The following is a 23112-nucleotide window of genomic DNA, read 5'->3' as shown; positions in this document are numbered from 1 at the left end:
GAGGAAACGGGGCAGGGAATTTTTACTCTTTGCCCTTTCATATATTTTGTGTGTGTATGTTTAAAAATCTCAACACTTGTTAATTTTCAAATAAAACTTTCTCCAAAAAGCATTGAACATGTTAATCAATCAGGAGGGTAGCACATTATTTAATAGATTTCCAAGGCCTGTGTGTGAACCTGCATCGCTGAACATCGTGGTTTCAAACAGATGCTCTTAATCAAGTCAGTACAAGTTTCTGATGACTGACTAAACCAGAAGGCGGCCTTCTGTCTAAGGTCCCTCTCTTTCAGCTTCCCTCCCTGCTTCCTTACCTTCCTCCCTCCCTCCATGCCTCCCTCCCTCCTTCTCCCTGCAAACCCTCCAGGGTCAGGTAAGAACTTGCCCTGAGAATGTGTGTAGGAGAAGGGAGTTAACTCAGTGGTAAATATGAGAGTCACTGGCTACAAAGACTCTTGTGAAACAAGATCAAGCACTGGATTACTTACAAGTTCACAGGGAACTTGACACTAACCCAGACTAACCCAGAATTATCACACCCCATCGAAGTTAGCGTGAAATTCATAACCAGGGCAATGGTCACGTCTAAAGCTGGCTTGTCCCTGTGCTGAAGGCAAGTGATGTGTCTTCTGGGCTGTTCTCCCTTAGTGAGAGCTGGATTCCGACTGGTTGAGGTGCCCTGGCTGCCAGCCTGGGGCAAAGCCATCACGAGCATTAATCCCAAGAGCCTCCTCAGAAAAAATCAAATGACTGAGGACTAACTGGCTCAGAAACCACTTCACAAGGGCAGAGATAATGAATCCCCATTTGGGGAATTTAATTAAGAAATTAAGTAAAATTGAAAAAACATAGAAGTTAATTTGGAAAACAGTATACTCCCTATTACATTTTTGATGCTCTTTAAATATCAGGAAACACGGCAGCATCAGCGATAGGCAGCCAAACAGGAAAGGTAGTTCCCTTGCGTCCTGTGCCACTGCCAGCTGCTCTGCGCAAGGACCCCACCGGCAGGCCGTGGAGGGGGCAGACTGTCAGGGAGGGAGCCCAAGAAGCCTCCCATCTCCTCCCTCCTCTACCACCTCCATCAGAGCGCAAGTCCTGCTACCCCCACCACTAACCCGCTACGGTGTCCCCACCCTCTATGCTATTATTATTTCATTTTTGGATACATATTTGTTTAACATCAGCAAATTTCTGGCCCAGGTTCCGGTATCAGAAGGGCTTTGTGGGTGGTTTATGTTGTTTAGATCCAAGGAGAGCTGCAAACAGTCTGCAGCGAAGTGGAAAATAACATCTCTCCAGAGAGAGGTTAGGAACTCTGACCCGTGCGTGAAGATGCTCCTTTCTCTGGGAGCAGGACTGTTATGTCTGGCTGCCATTCGTAGATATCACCAAGAGAAGAGGGTACACACCACCCAAAACAAGATCAGCCGTGTTACAGGGGATATCCCATGTTACGTACAGATATCACAGTTCAAATATCTGCACTCAAAGAGAAAAATTACAAAATCTGTGTAAGACAAACGTGCAATCAAAATGGCATCACTGCTGTTGGTAAGCCAGCGGCTATTCTAACCCATGTCACGTTTTTTAAGATGCATCAATAAAAGACTGTTATAGAGGACATGGAGAAATGGGAACCCTTGTGCATGGCTGGTGGGAACGTAAAATGATGCATTCCCTCATTATGTGATTCCTCGAAAAATTAGTGTTAGCGTGGCTGGCCAGTGTCAACCTATGAACCAGGAGGTCATGGTGTGATTTTGGGTCAGAGCATATGCCCCGGATGTGGGCTCAGTCCCCAGTGGGGGATGTGTGGGAGGCAACCTCAGATGTCCTTGCTACAGATTCTGCTCCCCTCCCCTAGCCATACCTGCCAGCCTTGCCATCTATAATTGCTCCTCTTCTTCACTCTCTCCTGGAATATTGGTGCCCCACCTGTGCCTATAATTTAAGAGAGTAAAATCCTTGCACAAACTATTCACAAATCACTTCAGCCAACAAGCATTTATTAAATATCTAATAGATGCAAAACATTTAAGCAAAACTTTGAGCTTGAGCAATCAGTAACCATCAATTACATTTATAATTAACCAAACAGATATTTATGTCTGATTTACCCTACATGTAGGTAGAGTAGGTACCCAGTGGAAACTGCCAAAGGCTTGCCCAAATTACCTTTGCCGTATTGCCCAATTTGAAGTTTGCAGGGACATCTGGAAAGCCAGTCACACCCAATTGCTGCCATGAAAGAGGCTCTTGGTGACTGAGTATTTCTGGAGCCATTAACAGAATTGCAATATTAGCTAGGGAAGGTCTCAGAAGGACACTGGAAAGGCACATTTTTGTGGGGGCAGAGAAAATAGAACGTCTGAAGCATCAAGCATTGTCCAGTCAAAGCTGACCTAAGGAGTAAACCACCTTGCGTAACCTTGGGCAACCAGAGGTTTAATGAGGACACCGCACATCAGGGGAGGAGATAGCTAAGGTAAAAGAGAATGGAAGGAGCGGCACCAGAGAGGGAGTGGCCTCCTCCAGGTTTGCCCTGGAAGAACCCTGAGCTTAGCTAATGAAGAAAGGGCCACCACCCGCCGTGCCTCCCCACCTCGCCTCCACCTGAGAGAGAACAGATCGAGTGCCGAGGCCCAAGTGCGTCAGTATCCTCTCCCGCGTCCTGTGAATTCCCAGGACTAAAGAGGCCTCTTTGGAGGCTCCCAACCTAACGCTCCTCTGAAGCCTCTGCTCTGTACAGAGAACGGGCTGTCCCCACCTGAGATGCCACAGCCCCTGGGACCCTTCGGCGTGGAGTGGGATCCTGCTCTCGTTTTCCAATCCATCCAATTCGCTGGCCAAATTACTTGGTACATGACATGAAGTCTGGGACCAGCTTTCCTTTGGTGGTCTGCCATCTTGTTCACGTGCCAGAAAACAGCTGAGAGTAGAGCTCAGTGGAGCTGAGGGAAATCATCTGTAATGAGCATTAATAAGCACCAAGGGTGACGCTATTAGGGGGGGTTGGAACTGGGACTGAACTGTCTTTTTAAATAGTGTGGGGGACTCTGTGGTCCCCAGAGTACAGCCCTTGTTCTTCATGCTCTGTCAAACCCAGGAAAGCATTCCAACTAATCCTCCTGGACACGTTCCACTGTAGCTACTGAAAAACAAAACCATACCTATAACGGGACGGTGAAGAGCAACATTCTACAGTGGTCCCCCACTGATAAAATGTAAATATTATATGTTGTTTTGTAACTGGCAAGTTTTCTGAGACTTTCTCATTTTTGTACTTGTAAATATATGAACCAGGTGAACTGGGGACTCATTGATATTAACTTAATTTAAGATTAGAATTTCAAGAATTTTTCTTGAAACACACAAACTATGATTTACCCTCTTTTGGCTCTTTTGCTGTGGGGATGTGTGCCGTGAGAACTTGGGTTACCTGAAACTATGCTTCCTACCATCCCTCTATGGTTCTGCAATAGAGTTGGCCAAAAAAAGGAATTTGAATAAGATTGGAATAAATAGTAGTCACTATTCTCCAAAGGTGACAGGCACAGTGGTGCAGACAAGTCCAGCTTATCCTCGCTCTCTCCTGCCTTGTGTCCAGCTCTTCCCATCTGCTAGCACTACTGCCCCAGAGCATGCCGGGTCCTCCACCAAATGCTTGTCTGGAGACCGTCAGAAGCAAGTTTTGCAGAAATCACATCTTTCACTAGCTCTCCTTCATGGTCCTGCTCTGGCAACTGGATAGAGAGGGATTCCCAGACAGATTCCCCTGCAAGTTCCACACTGCCCACCATGCCAGCTCTTTGGGAAGCAGATGAATGGCTTTTCTCTGATTCCCCCAACTTTTCTTTTCCAGCCTTTACTTCCCCAGCTTCTCCCATCTGTACTAATAGAAGGGTAATATGCTAATTAGCCTGAATAGACCAGATGTCTTCCAGATGTCCTTCTGGACAAAGCCACAGTGGCAGAGACAAAGGCAGAGGTGATTAGGGGCAATCAGGCTGGCAGAGGAGAGCAGTTAGGGGTGATCAGGCCAGCAGGCAGAGGTGGTTAGGGGCAATCAGGCAGGCAGGCAGGCAGGTGAGCAGTTAGGAGCCAGTGGTCCCTGATTGCTACAGGGATGTCCCAGGAATAGGGCCTAAACCAGCAGTCGGATATCTCCTGAGGGGTCCCAGATTGGAGAGGGTGCAGGTCTGGCTGAGGGCCCCCTCTCCCCTGCACGAATTTCATGCACTGGGCCTCTAATAGTTGTATAATGGATTCCTTCCTCTGTCATACTTCCAGTAGTCCTGCTTCCCTGATTAAACCCCGAGTCCCTTTCCTCACCGTGTTGGAAGCAGTAAACCAGCCAATGAGATTTCACACCAGAGTTAAGAGTTGGCTCCTCACTTCTCATTCCTAAAGAAATATGTACAGAGTAAAACTTAGGATCTGTTAACAATTCTCAGAGAAATAAATATAACCCATAGAAGACAATATTCTATGTAACTCCCCTTTCTTATCATTTAAAATGAGGACCTGGCCTGGTAAAATGGGTAAGACATTATTAGTTTTACATTGTCCTTTTTGGACTTCAAAGATAGCACCAGGAACATCCTTTTTTAAAAGGCCCCAGTTTTACCTGCGAGTTCACAGCCATGCAAAGGAAAAGGAAATTGGAAGCCATAGTTTACGTGGTTTAAATGGTAAGGTTCCTATCTTTAGTCTTGAGCTGTGTACAGCAACAACCATAAATATTTTTTTCACCTTCTGGAAGTATATTACACAAGGGATCTCCCAAGCACTGACTGCCTTTATTATTCACATATTTCACCCACTTATGTACCCCCCAGTGTCTCATCTCAGTCTCTGCCAAATGCAGCTTCTCCTGGTTATCTCGTGAACTCCTCCGTGAGCTGAAACAATTCTTGTCTGCTTTCTTGCTTTCTCTACATTTTCTTTGGTGCCCAAGAGGCCTTGCTAAGCCCCAAATGCCTCATCTGTCATGACATGAGAATATGCTGCCATGGGGCATTAGGGTAGCAAGAGGACTCACGCACAGCATCGCGTACATTACCAGAATGCCACACACACAAAGGGAAACGGCATTCAAGAAAACCTCATAAGTCACCAGAGAGACATCTGCCCTCGATAGAAAGATGTATACTGTTCAGTGGACAAGATAAAGAGCTAGAATATAAATGATACCAGACAACAATAACAGGAAACCTGGGAGAACTGAATTCTATCTAGTCATAACTCTACACTAACTTGCTATGTAGCTAAGGGCAAATCACACACACCTGTTGGAGCAGGAAATGCTAATTATCCCAATACACATTCACCCTTCTAGGGTGTCTACAGTTTATCTGAGCACGTGACAGCCAGGAACAAAGACTTCATTTCCCAGCCTTCTTTGCAGCTAGATGTAGCCATGTGACTAAGTTCTGGCTAATGGGATGTAAAAGGAACAACAACTATATGGAAGTTTCCAGAAACTTCCTTAAGAGACAACTGAGACTGTGCCTTTTGCTTTTTCTCTCCTACCTCCTGTCACCCTACTTCTAGGGTTGTGAAATGTTAAATGGAAAAGGGTACATATGTAATACTTTCAACAATAAAGAATAATAAAAAAAAGAGTTACTGCATTAGCAATATTTTTAACAATATGTATTTTTTAATTAGTGGAAACAACTGATATTGCAGTTTTCTGGAGATTTTTTATGTTAAATAATCTTTATTCTCAAAAATACTGGGACACTCCACTCTGGAGGTTGGACAGAAGTTGAAAGGGAATAGAGGAAGAAGTAGGAATAGAAGACCAGTCACAAGCTTGCCTTTTCCCACTTCCCACATCCACGTGGTTAATCTACTCGGCATGTTGGAGAAAGAAAAACAAAAGCAGATGGAGGAAAATCGCCCGTGGCCTCCCCAAAGTTCAGCAGGGTAATCAACAACATCGCCGAGATTTGTCCCCAGGAATTCCAAGTTGTTGGGCCTAGTTTCTCTGGGACTCGTGGCGCGAGCTCTGTGAGTCTTGAGCGATACAGGGATGTCTGTTTTACTTGCTCCTTTCTGCACCAGCCTTTGTCACTCCCTGTCTGTGCCTGAGCTAGAATCTTGACAGCGCTCCCTGCCCAAATTCCCTCTAGAATTCTGACCCTTTTTATCTTCCCCTTCATTGTTCCTCATTTCATCAGTTTCAGCCCTCGCCTCTCCTGGCTCTCTGCTAAAATGCAAAAGAAGCACATTTTTATAAAAAAAAAAAAAAATGCTCAGCAATCCCTTCATCCAAGTGTATAATTACATCTTGTTCCCATGTCAACTTGGAGGCAGAACACAGAGCCGTCACTGATTATCACAGAAACCCATTACTCCAAGCACTTTGATCTGCTTTTCCTGATCTTGACGGAAGCTTTGTGGGTCACAGAGAGAGTTCAGATCAGGCAGCACCTTAAACAGTTCTCTTCCCCTAAAGGCCCTCCCTGTTACCCAGAAGCATTGGTATCAGAGCAGTTTCTCTCCAAGGCTTTTTCCTATAGGCTCTGAGCCCCTCTGGTTCTCCCTCCTTTACTCTCCCTCCCTGCTCCCTACTCTTTTTTCTGCAGACATTTGAGCCCTGATCATACTTGGAACCCATTTTCACACAGCCCACCTCTGCAGACTTACAAATTCTCTAAGGAGCTTACCCAAACAAAGGCCTGTCAGGTGACGGAAACCCTCTCTGGAAGACAGTTTACCCATTCTCTCTGGTTGCCTGACTTTGCCCCCTGGGGTCTCACCTTCTCTCACAGCTAATCATCTCTTCCAAATACCATGCCCTTCTCAAGGGAAAGTCTACCAGCAGCTGAGAGAATAAAATGTCTCTATATGCTTCTGCCCTGTAGATTTCCATGGAACCACTAACCTTATCTCAGGTGTATCCTCAATTACCAATTTATCTTATAGTTTGTTACTTTTATGGGATCATTGAAAAGAATTCAGTGCTTCCCCTTTTATTTTACTTTTTCTTGAAATTACTGTTCATGGTGAGCATGATCTAGATTCTAGAACCGTTTTGCATATGTACTTAAAGTCAGGTCAACATTATCCTTCTAGAAAAATGCTTCCTCTTGGGTTTTAATATTTGCTGATTTAAAAGAAACATTAAATGGACATTTAGCAGAAATGGACTTGATTACTGACTTGATCTTGTGAAATTGAAAATACAATCAAGTGATTCTGACCATAGTTCTTGGTTTTACACTAAACATAATTTCTAGCATATCCCATTAGCCTTAATAGCATAAGGAAAAAGGCATAATTCCTCAGTAGGATATATAGGTAGGTACACAGACCATTTCATTTTCCCAGAACAGTCCTGGCATAATTTTAAATGGAAGTTCTTTTCATTCTCAAAAATGTTCATTTTTTGATAATAATCTATCTGGTGACCCTGGGTGAGGCCCTTACAGTCTGGTTCCTAGCACAATGACTGGCCTGGGGAGAGGCAGTGCCTGGAGTGCTTAAGAGTGTGAGCTCTGTGCTCTGTGGCCAGACAGCCTGGATCCAAGTTCTGGCTTCCCCACCAGAGAGCCCAGATCAGTTAGGGTTCCTATGCTACAAACAACAGAAACTAACTCCAGCTTATTTAAACAGAAAGAGAAATTATTAAAAGAATTGGAGGTGCTGATCTAACATTGCCAGGAAAGCTGGAGAACCATGCTCAGAGGCTGGGCATTTGGGCTGATATACAAAATCACAGCGCGGGAGTTCTGCTGGTAGAGACCACTGCCTTGCCCTTGAGCGGTAAGGTGCCTCCCGCTGCTCCCATCTGCAACACGGCCTGTGAATCAGGAGGTCACGGTTCCATTCCTGATCAGGGCACATGCTCTGGTTGTGGGCTCAACTCCCAGTGTGGGTCATGTAGGAGGCAATCAATGATTCTCTCTCATCATTGATGTTTCTATCTCTCTTTCCCTCTTCCTTCCTCTCTGAAATCAATAAAAATATACATTTCTTTAAAAAAAAAAAAAAAAAGGAAACTGTTCCTTTAAAAAAAAAACAGCAACAGAAGTTTTTCAAAAATAAAAAGTGTGTTTGACATGTCAATTTTACCTCCATAAAATTAAATAAATAAGATACAAAATTAAAATGTGTATATTAGTGGTCATCATTGGTGGATCTAGTTTCCTTACTATGTACAGAAACCAACAGAACATTTGAGGCTGTTGAAGGATTTTCAACTCTGGCCAGAGAGGGATTCCCCATGTCTTATATCACATCAAGAACTCAATTGGCTCCATCAGGCAACATTTCTGAGTGTTTTCTATTTCCTACAGATAAACATCAAGCCGTAAGTCTCATGTTTGATCCAAGGGAAATACCAAGGCAGCTGCCAGTTCAGAAAAGATAAGGCCTGCTGGCCTGAGTGAATTTACTGAGTCTCATGTTACATTTGCAAAACAACAAAAACTGAACTGAGCCTGCAAGTGGAATGGAAATCAGCGTTTCAGAACAACAATAGAATAATGCATGAACTCTATCCACTCTTGATCACATCTGAGTAGAGGCAAAGGCACCCACTGGGTTCTCCTTTCTGTTTGTCATGCTTGTCTTACCCGCACATAAATGAACCAGGTAACTGCGGTATAATCATAGTGTCCCAAATGGATCTATTTTCCTAGACAGTTTCAAACCATCTCAAAACCACACTCCGTTTAAATATGCTTTCCTTGTAACCCAGGAAAGGAATGTTACATTCCGCTGCCACACAACATATGAACATATCCACATCTCCAGACAAGCCAAAGACTACCCAGATGTTTGGCATTCTGAATCCTCCAAATCAAAGAAAACCTGGCAATCTTTTTCTTCTAAAGAAAACTGTCTCTTACTTGTAGAAGAAAGGACCATAAATACATCATATATACACACACAAAAATCTATAAAATCTTTGGAAATACAAATAATAATGGAAATGCTATTTTCAACTTTGTTTGCCATAGCAGCTGAGATTAATGGGTTTGTATGTGGCATTTACCTTATATTGTATGACAGATGAAATGCTTCCATGTGATGCTGAGCAAATAATAGCTGGAGAGTGTTCCCTGGAATTTTAATTTTATTGTCTCCTGGAGATCTTTAAGGGAAGAGGTCAAAGGTTATTTGTTAAATACCATTAGATATGGTTTTACCAGATTAAAATGAGCTTTGCAAAAAGTGCAATAACCGTATAGGGTCACTGAGTCATCCAGATGGGGGCATTTTAATCAGCCATAAATCAATCCTATCTTGGTAATAAAAATAATCAAGAATACTTAATTGAGCATTTTTAAATCTATGTCCTACTGTGTGAAGGCACTGAGAGGAAGATACACACATACACACAAACCATACACACAAGCCAGCCAATGAAATGACTGGATTAGAACAAGGTAATCCAATAGGAATTTTACTAATACAGTGGCAACTGTTAATACCTGTTAAGGACCTACTTTGTCCTGGGCTGGGTGCTCAGGCTTTACCTGCGCCGTTTCCTTTATTCTTACAGCTCTTTGAGGCAGATGTTGTTTCCATTTTACAGTTAAAAAAACCGAGGCTTAGGGAAGTACTTGCCCAACACCCCGCTGTCAAGGATTATGGAGGGTCTGAGATTTTACCCTGCTTGTAAGCTAATGAGTCAGCTTGGCACTGTGTCATGCATGCTGGCAGAAAACACAAAATCCCTGGGTCAGAGACGTAAGATTTTATTTTCCTGGCACGGCAGACGACATGACTTCATGTAGACATCAACCACCCAGTTAGAGTGGCCATCTCAGTTTGCCCAGGGCAGTTTTAGTTTTAGCATTAAATGTCCCAAACAAACCAAGACGGTTGGTTACTCTAGTTCCCCTTGTCCCCCAAGTCCTACAAAGGCAGTGGGGAGAAGCCCAGATGTGGTGCTTACACAGTAGGTCTGACTCACAGCTGAGAAACCCTAAGCTTAGGAAACCCCCAATCTTATAAGGAAGCTGTTAGTAAACTTGACCAACTTTTGCCCTCGAAAGAGACATTATTTTGTTTTAAATATGTTTTTATTGATTTTAGAGAGAGAGCAAGGGAGAGGGAGAGAAAGAGAAATATGGATCGGCTGCCTCCTGCATGCCCCTTACTGGGGATCGAGCCCACAACCTGGACATGTGCCCTGACCCAGAATCAGACCAGTGACCTATTGGTGCATGGGACAATGAACGCTCAACCAACTGAGCCACACCGGCCAGGGCAAGATTATATAATCTTCTATAGTAAACAAATCTGCCCAGTGCCCTAGAGGAAGACTTATTTGTATCTTCTAAGACTGTTCACTATGCAAACATCCTATAAAAGATTATCTGATACAAAAGCTTTCACAAATGCAGAAATGTTAGACTCAGCAAACTATCTCCCAACTCCTACAGCTATTAAGTGAAGACAGCATTCAAATCCAGATCCTTTGGATGTCAAAACCATGAGATATCCTCCCTCTTAAATTATGCTTAGGTTTATAGAGTTAAGGCCAAAGAGGGTCAACTTTTCTTCTAACTGATTCTTTGACCTCTTAGTCATATGTTTTTAAAATATGGTATTTTCATTGTTGAATGAACTTACAGAATAGAATTTTGGAGACATTCGGAAATGATACTGTAATCCAAAAATAAAGTCAAGTCAGTGAACCTAGTGGACTTGTAAGTGCTCTTCCTTCCCTGGGCGTCTGTGATTCTCCTCCCATATTATTAGTACTTGCTATTTGCTTTCCTCTTGTGATAAATGCTTTATATATAATTAGTATTTCTCTGCCTCATTCTGAATACAGGCAAAATTTCAGCTACCCTGGGGTATATATTTTCAAACCAGAGTAATTAGCAAACAAGTTCCATTTTTAAAAAAGCAATTAAGTATATAACTTAGGAACTTACTTTCATCACATTTTTTTTTACAGATTTTCATTCATTGTACCATAGTAACCACAGCACCAAATAGGTGTGACATTTTTAGACAAAGTTTAATTTTTTTTCCTTTCTAATATTCAGATCAAATGTCCTATTTATTTATTTTAACCTAAGATACTAGCAGGGGAGGGTATCACTGTATGTTGTTAAAAGTTATTTTGATTTCCGTCTGGGTAGAGCTGGCTCTTTCCTCTATTACTCTCTAAAGATCAAAGGAAGATGAAAGAAGAACCAAATAAGCAAACAGAGAACAAAAGACCTGTCATAAGAGAGTTTCTATATGGCCTGAGTGATGGTTAGCCACGAGGACATTGTGTCTAAATGGGTGCACAAAAGTTAAGCAAAATATGAAAAAGTTTATTAAAACAGCCTATTCTTCAGAGGGGTGATTAAGATGCCCTAGGACAAGGGTGGGCAACCCTTTTGTGAGTGCATGCCCAAACCAGCAAAATCTCTGACTCAAAATTCTTCTGCATGCCAACCCTAATTTTTTGAGAACATGTTACGCCTACTTGATATCTCTTAAGGTGTACGTATGTGAAGAACCTTGAAGAAATAATAAAATTTATTCGAGCGATAAAAACACAGTATATGATGATGAAAAATACATTTATTTTTTAATGTACACATGTACACTGATAGTCTGACAGAAAACTTTATGACTCCGTTTGATATTATCAGTGGGACTTTTGCTGCTGCATCACTGATGACAGAGATTTTACATCAGGTTTATATTTTGTGACCTTCAGAGATATGCACGAGCTACTACTTTCATCCGTCAGGCTACTCCTATTATGAGACTTAACAAAATTCATCACTGAGAACAAATATTCACAAGCATATGTGAATGAAACCAAAACACTGGTCAGATCTAGGAAGGAAGGGAGAGTTAAAGCAGAGGCATAGAAATTGCTCTTCCCCTCTCTCGTCAATCCATGTCTATGGTCTTTAAGATAACTTGTTAGGTAAAATTATTTATTTATCTAAAATGCAGCTACACTGAATTTATCTGAAAAATAAAAAAGTCGATAGTAATAAAAAAATTGTAAATGGAAGATTATAAGAGAGGGTTTCACGTGCCAGCAAAAGTCACTGGCATGCCATGTTTGGCACGCGTGCCAGGGGTTGCCCACTCCTGCCCTAGGACATGATCACATCATCCAGAAGCCACCTGGCTTACCTTGTAGGAACAACTGTGGTCCCCATTCTGGGCTCTTGGCACTGCTCCAGCATTCGGATCCAGAACTCTTTTCAGTGAGGGGAAAAGACATACTCTCCCTGCAGGGGCCTCAGGAGCCAGGCCTTCCATTTAAATGCAAAAAAAACCCAACCACAACAAAAACAAACAAACAAAAAATGGAAACCATAGGGAATGGCATTGCCCTGGGCATATTAGAGAGCACTCATCCTGCCTAAAAATATTCAATTCAATATGAACAAAACTGCCCAAATAGACTGAGTTCATTTGGGCAGTCAGAGGGCCACATTGCAACTCTGCCTCCCAGGCCAGCTCAGACACAGACTGGTAACTGGAATTCTATCAGTGAGGAATTGCCCATACAAAGCTTCAGTCTATACATTTGAGGAAGAAAAGTAGCAATAGAACTTGCTCATCAAACGCAGTGTGGCTGACAAAATCGTTCAGAACATGGAGTCCATTGGATAGAAAACAGTGAAAGGGGTGCTTAGAATGGAATTGTTTTTCTCTCCCAATGAATCGGGATGGCATGCCAGGAAAAGAACTAGAGTGCATTTTACTTGTGTAAGAAGATAAATTTTCTCTTTTCTAAAAGACATATTTCTTTGAGATCTAAGGGCTCTCCTTTCTACTCCCCAACATAAAGTGCGATGGTGTCCTGCTTGGGAGAAAGACACAGGCCTTACTGACATTTCCACTCCTAAACTGAACGGGCTTTGGCAAGGTCTACTGCTGCTTTTCTGAAGCATTTCCTGCTGTCTTTTCAGTAGGGCCCAGTTCTTATGTGGTTTTGCTCTTTTTAAAAAATATATGTATAGCCCTAGCCTGTTTGGCCCAGTAGACAGAGCATCAGCTTGCAGACCTAAGGGTTCTGGGTTCAATTCTGGTCAAGGGCATGTGCCTCGGTTGCAGGCTCCTCCCTGGCCCAGGTCCTGGTCAGGGCTCCTGCAGAGGCAACCAATCGATGTGCTTCTCTCACATTGATTTTTCTCTCTGTCTTTTCCTCTCTCTCCCTCTCCCTCGAAAAATGTCCTCAGGTGAGGATTAAAAAAGAATAATAATATATATTTCAGAGAGAGAAGAAGGGTGAGGGAGAGAGAGATAGAAACATCAATGGTGAGAGAGAATCATTGATCTGCTGCCTCTTGGCCATGTGCCTTGACTGGGGATCAAACCCTGACCTCCTGGTTCATAGGTTGACACTCAACCACTGAGCTACTGCTCTTGAAATCAGCTCCTCTACCTGCTTGATACCCGGATTCCACCACTTAACTTTCATTTTATACAAGCTATTCTTTGCATCCTTTTTATTTTTTACTAGAGGCCCCAGTGCACAAATTCGAGCATGGGTGGGTTCTGACCAGCCCACCTCGATCAGGGCTGATAAGGCAGGACCAGTGTGGGGAGGGGCCTAGGGCAGTTGGCTGGCTGGCCCCGCCCTCTGGTTGAACTCCTGGTCTAGGGGACAATTTGCATATTAGCCTTTTATTGTATAGGATGTTCTCTCTCCTGCTTAATTTTTGACGTTTCCATTCTTTGCCTGACACCATAGCTATTTTCTGACCTTTTTCACAGTTTGCAGGCTGAAGATTCTTTTCTTGTTGCTTCTGTTTTCATGGCCTACACACGGGTTACAGAGAAGAAACTTAAAACGACTGTTAGTCATTCTGACTTCTGGGGGGCATCAGTAAGATTGTCTGGTGACCTGGATTGGTGGTCCTCTGTTTCTGAAGTGGAATTCTAGAAGTTGGAGCAGCCAACTTTCCTGCTGACTGTCATTGGTACCGCACTATTAAGAGAGGTACCACACCTCTCCCCACTGTCCTGCCCAGTATTTGCAGCATCAATAACATGCATTCCGTGCCGACCACATGCCATGTGATCTGAATAACAAACAGATTCCACTCTCCTTATCCACCCCCCAGCAAGCACAGGCAAAGATTAAAATGCTGATGTTGCAACACTGAAGGGGCACAGTCACGTCAAGGTTCTTGTTCTAGCTATTCTGCATCTTGATATCCATGGGCTTTCTATTTCCCACATCTACACACACTTATGGGTTTTCAAAGAGCACAAAGCAAATAAAAAGAAGGGACTATTTTTTTTACATCTCTATTTACTAGTAGTTGTGGTCACACAGGAAAAAAGAATTGTTTTAATATTGTCTGCCATGAAAACGTTTTTTATTCAGAAACCAGATTCTTGGGTAATGTAATGCAATAAATCTATTAAAAATATACTATTAAAATGTTCATATATATATTTCTGTCATTTTTTTAAAAAACTTCCAACCAATGCTATTAAAGAGCAGATTATTTTTGGAAAGTGGGTGTCCTCTCACAACTTCCTTCCAGCAACCGTTGAAATCAATTTCTACAAAACCTGTTGGTGTCTTTAGCTTTTCATTAATTTTTCAATTTCTAAAACGCGTCACTCCACACATACACCCACAGCACAATATCCAAGATGGGACAGAGCACTGGTACCTCTTTCCCAAGGCCACCCACTCCTCAACCCACACAAGCACAGATTATTGCTGTTTCTTTCATACCCACAGGAAAGGAAAGGCCCAGCATAGGGACATCTGTAGAAACCTTTCAAAGAAAGACTTTGCTTATAATTTCATTAGTTTATTACTTTCAGGTTTTGTAACAGGATTATCGTATGTTTAGAAAAGTAATTATGGTTAAAATAGGATTAACTAATAGGATTGAGAGAATTTCAAAACCATTCAAAATAAGATTTTCACAGTTGTATTTCTATTTCTTTTATTTTTTATTTTTTAATTCTCACCCAACGATATTTTATCCATTGATGTTTTAGAGAGAGTGGAAAGGAGGAAGGGAATGGGAAAGAGAGAGGGGCGGGGATTGGTTGCCTCCCTCACCTGCCCTGACCAGGGCCAGGGTTCGAACCTGCAACCCAGGCATGTGTCCTTGACCTGGGTGCATGGGGCGACGCTGTAACCACTGAGTACACCGGCCAGTGCTGTTTCTGTTTCTTATTTGAATAACAGAATTATCTCTTACCCAAGATGACCGTTCACTTCACTTGTACATGTAAGCACTAGCAACATCATAGTTATTGTAGAAAGACTTTGGGAAAAGTCATTTTCCGTTGAGCAACCATGTGGGCTACTTTTCTTTGAAGAAATGCAGTTTTAAAAGCACAAACTAAGAAACTTGATTTCCTTTAAACAAGTACTTCTGAGGACATGTGAGTTGGTTCAAATTTGGGATAGTATGAAATTTCATTCATCAGCCCCACAAAGTACTATGAATGGGGAGAGTTAGATGATTGCAGGAGCATCTCATGGACATGGGGTCCTGGAAGGCTGGGAGTTGACCAGAGAGCACCAAGTGTAGGAGAAGAGAAAAGTGGTGGGAAGACTTTGGAGGTGGGAAGGCAGAGGGAGCAATAGATACTTAGAGACTGAGCACAGCCGAGATTACAGTCATCAAGACCTCCTGGGGAGACATTTTCCAAGCCCCCTAAACTTCCACTAATATTTTACAGGCAGCTGGCAGAAGCATTTTTAAAAGTGAGATATAATAAGCAAGATGAAATTTTTATTCCAAGTCAAATGAAAGAAAAAGAAGGTAGAAAAATGACTGAATTTCAAACGCATATTGACATGTAAACCAGCATAGATGTCCCACAAATACCTGAACTGGGGGCTAAAGGGGACTTGAACCAAAAGATGAGTTTTGATTTGAGCCTTTCACTGTCTTCAATATGAGAGTCAGCCTCCCACACTGCGTATCCTCTCCTCCCAAAGTGAAGTTGTGGGTTTCTGCTTTGGCACTTCATGTTCTACAGAGAGACAGGTTTGTTTTCTGTACCTAATAGCATTCTTGATCTGTATCTAAGCTGACAGATCAACCTCACGTCACAGAGAGAGAGACAACAGACTTTATGTGCCTCTTGACATGATTCAATAGGAAGTGCACATTAATACTCCTGAAGTCTACTTGCCAAAGATAAACAAATCCAACCTGAATCAGATAAAGCCTCTGGAGCTAAACACCAGTTTGCAAGAAATACAAAGACCAGGGAAAAAATAGCAACATATCAAATCCAAGGAAATCCAGAATGTGACTAGCTCTACGGGACTACAGACCCAGCTTCTTTGGTAAATAATTGCAAGGAAAGAAGAAGGGAAGGGAACCTACAGATTTTTTAAATAGATATATTAATATATATATATATATATATATATATATATATATATATATATTTGTTGATAGTATTACAGATGTCTCCCATTTCCCCCCTCCTCCAGCCCTGCCTCCTCGCCTGCCAGGTCTTCACTACCCTATTGCCCGTGTCCATGGGCTATGCATATAAGTATATAATTCTTTGATTTGTCTCTTCTCATCCCCCACAACCCCACATCGAGGTATGTCAGTCTGTTCCATGCCTCCATGGGTCTTATTTTGTTGGTCAATTCATTTTATTCATTAGATTGCACAAATAAGTGAGGTTATGTGATATTTGTCTGGGTGTTTAGCTCAGTTTGGCTTATTTCACTTAGCATGATATTTTCCAGGTCCGTCCATGCTGTTCCAAAGGGTAAGACATCCCTCTTTTTTACAACTACATAGTATTCCCTTGTGTAAATATCTCATAGCTTTTTTATCCATTCATCTACTGATGGGCTTTTCCAAATCTTTGCTTACCTACAGACTTAGCAGACATAGTAACCAAATGCGCTGTGTACATTGATTTAGATTCTGATGTGAACAAACTATAACAAAAATTTATGAGCAAATTAGGCAAATTTGAATACTGGCTAAATATTTAATTGTGGGAAACTGATATAGGGTTAAGCCTCGGACTGACCTGCTGGCAAAGTCACAAACAAGTCCCAGCTTAGAGGGCACAGTCCTCTTAGCATAATTAGGCTTGACCTTATAACACTGGGAATCTAATGGGCTGAGGAAGTGCAGGAAGTATAACCATGGTGTAAACAAGTGAAACTCACAAGAACAGTATAACTGTGGTAACCACCACCTTGTTTACCGCTCACTATAAAAAGCTTGGTGAGGCCTAAGCACAGCGGAAGTCCTTCCTCTTGAGTTGGACTCTCTCGCCTGGTCCCCCAATATTCCCAAATTATCTCGTGTCTTTTCTTTTTCATTTGTTGTGCGGCTCCTCTTCCAGACCCAAACCCTGAACCACGCAGGACGTGGAGGGGAACACTTACGACATTTAATGATATTAAAGAATGACTGTTAAATTTTCCCTAGAAGATATTAGTAATGTTGTAAAGCAATAGCAATCATTATGGTGGAATTATATAATACCACAGACTTTGCATCTAAGTAGTCCAAGGGGGAAGGGAAAGCTGTGGGCGTGGGGGCAGCAGGAGAAGGTTGTAGATGAAATAAGACTGGCCATGTGTTGACTGGGTAAGGGGTGCATGGCAGTATGTTATACCATTCTCTCTACTTCTGTATGTTTGAAAATATCAATAATAAGTTTTTGTTTAATGAATATGTAACAACATAAAAATATAACAAAATTTCCTCTAGAGAAGACTTTTAACATACATCACTAATTTCTATGTATTTTCTAATTTACACAAAATCATTAACATGTTGCTTATTACACAGATAACAGTGCATAAAAAGTAATAACAAAAATGACCAAAATACTAACAAACCAATAGAAGAATCAACATAATTTGTGAATAAATAATTTACAACAAAGGATATACAAATGAATCTTAAGCATTATGTTCAACCTCACTCATAGTAAGAAAAATGAAGGTGTGAGGTGACATCTCATTGTGGTTTTGATTTGCATTTCCCTGATGATTAGTGATACTGAACATCTTTTCATGTACCTATTGGCCATCTGTATGTCTTCCTTATAAAAATGTCTGTTGATATCTCTTGCCCATTTTTAAATCGGGTTTTTTGTTTTTTTGCTTTTGGTTTCTATGAGTTATTTATATAATCTGGATATTAACCACTCACCAGATATATAATTTGCAAATATTTGGTATGTTGCCTTTTAATCTTGTTGATGGTTTTCTTTGCTGTACAAAAGATTTTTAGTATGATGTAGTCTCACTTGTTTTGCTTTTGTAGCCTTTGCCTTTGGTATCAAATCCAAAAAAATCTCCAAGACTGGTGTCAAGGAGAGAGTAAAGAAAGAACTAAAATAAACAGATACAGACTAAAGAAAGAATTATAGCAAAAATGTCCACTATGAATTTTCCGTTCTATTTTTTCCTTTAATAGGAAAGAGGGGATGATGTTGGGAAGTAGAAGAGGGAAGCCATCAACAGAGCAAATACAATCAAACTGGCCCATCAAAGTCTGGTAGCTGGCAACCTTTCGCATCTTCCCGTGGCTCAGTCTGGCTACAGTGGGAACTCCTTTTAGAATCTCTGGTGCCTGAAACTTTCTAACACATGGAAGGGGCAGTTAACCTTGTTACATACAACATAAGATTAGCATCTGCTGCTTAGAGAGAACACTTTTCTTATTGGTGTGTTGTACAGATTTCCAGCCTGACTTCTCAGATGCTGAAGGTTGCTTCAGCATGGATCAGTAGCAGCTTCCAGTCATTTCTCTGCCGTTGTACAATGTTTATCAGCTCATTTGCCTCTCTTTATCGCCTTTTATGGCCTTTTCCCACCTGTAAAATGGGGTAAATAAGCTTTTACTTCATAGGAGGTAAGGAAGACAGGGGATTGCAAAAATTAGTGTTTTCACTAATCATCTTACTTCTACAAACAAGTGACTGTTATCTTCTAAAGAAGACAACTTGCCTTTTGCTCTAGCACCCACCTCCAAAACTTCAAGGCCCTAGGCAAGGGACAGTATACTGTTCACTGTTTACATTGTTTTCAAGGCTGACTAACTTCAACACGGTGCTCACAGAATCCAGACCTGTTTTGTTGCTGGGGAAATCCCCCATCTGCACAGGTATGTGTCTGTGTGATAACTCAGATATCCCTGCATACCTCTCTGGATTATTAATAGACCCTTTGTTTTGGGTGCAACAGAGAGAGAAGACAGCACAAGTTTGCTGCTAGAGTACACTAGGAATTTCCAATGTCCCCTGAGGAGAGGAAAATGTGAGTGTTTTGAAGAAAGAGGGGAGAGGAAGGCACACTCTAGCTTATAAACAGACAAAGGAAGCTGGTGAACCCAGGCAGGCCCTGGGAGCTCAGAAATATCTTACAAAAACAGGGCAGGGCCCCTTGAAGGGAGCGTCCCCCTCAACCACCCCACCACGTGAAAGCCATTATCCTCCTGTTAGGTTGCTTGCGGATCTAACAGATTTCTCATACTTTTCAGAACTGGGCATTAGATGCAGCATCTAACTAATGTTATGAGAAAAAACTGAAATATATAAATGAGACACACACTGCAAAACTATGAGTGCATGAGTAAGGCAATAATGCCCCCCCACCCCCACCCCCACCCCCACACACAAACTAAAAGAAGAGAGTACTTTAATGAAAGTGTTGTATGACTTTGAAATCTTATTAATGTCTTTCATGTTATATTGTCCTTTCATTTAAAAAAACAAAAAGCCATCTGGCAAGCTCAGTGTCGTGAGAAGCCGTTTTACTAGGCTTTTAGCATGACTCAGCACAATTCCAAATACTTTGGTCCTAGCACGAACCACTCTCCCACTGCAGTTAACTAGACAAACGACTCTCTTAAAATGAGGTTTATAAGCCCATTTAAAGGGTAATAACATGTTGCCTCCCTTGGTTGAGACTTTCATCCTGATGGAGGCTATAGTACATCCTCAAAATAAATAACCCAGGCTCCACTCACCTCGCAGTGCACACAGCAGGCCAGGGCTTTTTTTTTTTTTTAAATATATTTTTATTGATTTCAGAGAGGAAGGAAGTAGGAGAGATAGAAACATCAATGATGAGAGAGAATCATCAATTGGCTGCCTCCTGCACGCCCTCCACTGGGGACCGAGCCTGCAACCCAGGCATGTGCCGTTGACCAGAATCGAACCTGGGACCCTTCAGTCCACAGGCTGATGCTCTATTCACTGAACCAAACCAGCCAGGGTAGGCCAGGGCTTTTAATGGCTCACGTGAGGCAGGGCATGGAAGACCCCACCTGCCCCCTGTCCCTTCACCCCCAGGAGCTGCCTTGTGGTGGAGCACATGCACCAAAGAAGTCGGGGGGGGGGGGGGGGACTCTGGTCCTCCTACTCCTGTGGAAGCAGAGAGGGAAGCAGAGTGGGAAGAGGCCACCAGAAGAAAAACACATAGGCCTCATGTTCCCTGTTCCCCATCGTCTACTCACATCTCTACAGTTAAGCAGGTTCTTTGTCTCTTTGTAAGTTATGCCATTCTTTTATTATATCCCTATTTACAGTTACGTTATTAACTTGTAGATACTTTCCATTTTGAGGTAATTAGAAAAACAAAAGCGAACATGCTGTGTATGTACTCATCTGTGAAGCTCATGTTAAATATGTAGGGTTGGGAGGAGTGGAATAGAGAGGATTCTCCGTAGTTCTCCTAAGGGGGGGTTGCCTTTGCTGCCCACCTTGCCTTCCGCAATAGGCAGACATAGAGGGTAATCAATGAGATCTGGGCAACAACCATCACACAACTGGGCTTTATGCTACAGACACATGTCGTCCAATACAGTAGCCACGGACCATATATAGCTGTTATATTTAAGTTAATTGCAATTAAAAACTCAGTTCCTCGGTTGCACCAGCCGCATTGCAATGCTCAGGTCACATGTGGCTTGTGGCTACCATATTGGTCGGAGCAGACACAGAACGTTTCATCATCACAGCAGTTCCTGTGGATCACCATTATTATAAGCCTTGTTAATCATAGAAGGCATCCTCTTAGCCTTCTCATGTCACCCTCAACATCCCCTATGAGGCTGTGAGATTTGCTGAAAGCACGAATGGTGTTTGGTGTCACCTCTAACCCCAGCTCCTAGTCCAGGGCTATGCAAGAGGAGACCACTCACAAAATATACAAATGATACAATTATTCTTTCTCTTTGCTCTCATAGTAGCTACTTATCTTGGTCACAGCACTTTCACACACTCCCCCACCACCCAAAGGGTTTTTATTGTTTTAATTGAGATATAATTGACATATAACATCACATTAGTTTTAGATGTACAATGTAATGATTTTATATTTGTACTGGTATACAGTGTGAAATGATAATCACAATAAGTCTAGTTAATAGCATTATCACACATAATTTAAAAATTTTTTCTGGTGATGAGAACTTTTAAGATCTACTCTTTTAGAAACTTTCAACTATACAACACGGTACTATTGACTAGAGTTATCATGCTCGGTATTACATCCCCATGGCTTATTTTATAACTAGAAGTTTGTACCTTTTGATAACCTTCACCCATTTTGCCCACTCCCCAGCCCCTGCCTCTGGCAACCACCTATCTGTTCTCTGTATATATGAGGGGTTTTTGTACATTCTGTATATAAATGAGATTATATGGTATTTGTCTTTCTCTGCCTGACTTACTTCACTTAGCATAATGTTCTCAAGGTCCATCCATGTTGTCATAAATGGCACGATTTTTTTCTTTTTATGGCTGTATAATATTCCATTGTGTATATATACCACAATTTCTTTATCCATTCATCCATTAATGGATACTTAAGTTACTTCCATATTTTGGCTATCTATAATAATAAAAGCATAATATGCTAATTAGACGGGACGTCCTTCCGGACAAAGTCGTGGCTGCGAGGAAAGCCTGGGTCCTGGGTGCCTGCCGGTGGCCAGAGAGAAGCCAGCCTGGGTCCCGGGTGCCAGAGGGAAGCCGGTGCCGGCAGCCGGGGGAAGGAAGGCCTACTCTTGCATGAATTTCGTGCATCGGGCTTCTAGTTGTAAATAATGCTGCAGTGAACATGGGGGCATATATCGTTTCCTGTAAGAGTACATTTCCCCCAACAGTGCACAAAGGTTTCTTTTTCTCCACCGCCTATTATTTCCAACAACTGTTATTTCTAAGAGAAAGTTTATTTAGAAAGTAGCAGAGGTAGAAGAATTGAGCAGTAGAAGAAATGGACTCAGGAAACAACTTACAGCGGAAAGGAAGGGGCCTTGGAGCTTAGGAGAGAGAAGGGTATTTCTTGTCTTTTTTATGAAATAGTCATCCTAACAGGTGATATTTCATTCTAGTTTTGATTTGCATTTCCCTGATTCATAGTGATATTGTACACCTTGTCACGCATGCACCTGTTTATCATCTGTATGTCTTCTTTGGAAAAATGTCTATTCAGATCCCCTGCCCATTTTTAAAAAAATACATTTTATTGATTTTTTTTTTTACAGAGAGGAAGGGAGAGGGATAGAGAGTTAGAAACATCGATGAAAGTGAAACATCGATCAGCTGCCTCCTGCACACCACCTACTGGGGATGTGCCTGCAACCGGAATTGAACCTGGGACCCTTCAGTCCACAGGCCGTCACTCTATCCACTGAGCCAAACCGGTTAGGGTTCCTGCCCATTTTTTAAAAATCACTTTGTTTGTTTTTGGCTATTGAGTTATATGAGTTCCTTATATAATTTGGATATTCATAATTTATCAGATACATGGTTTGCAAATATTTTCTCCCATTCATTAGGCTTCCTTTTCATTTTGTTAATGATTTCTTTTGCTGTATGGAAGCTTTTTAGTTTGATGTAGTACCACTTGTTTATATTTGCTTTTGTTGTCTTTGCTTTTGGTGTCTCATTGATTTTTACTGATTTAAAAAGTAATACAGAAAAAACAGAAAAAAATAAAAATCAAGAGGTAATACTCCCACATATAAATAGCCACACTTAACATTTTAGAGTATTTTCACCCATTAATTTAACAAATAGATCTTTTATTGTTTAGTGAGGTGTAATATGAGGTATGTACTGAGGTATAATTTGCTACAGTAAAATTCACCATTTTTAGATGATGTCTGTATGATGTATGATGACTGTAAACACCAC

The sequence above is a fragment of the Myotis nattereri genome, assembly GCF_964212035.1.
Source record: "Myotis nattereri genome assembly, chromosome: 7".
In the NCBI taxonomy this organism is placed as follows: domain Eukaryota; kingdom Metazoa; phylum Chordata; class Mammalia; order Chiroptera; family Vespertilionidae; genus Myotis; species Myotis nattereri.
This window is presented reverse-complemented; position numbering follows the sequence as displayed.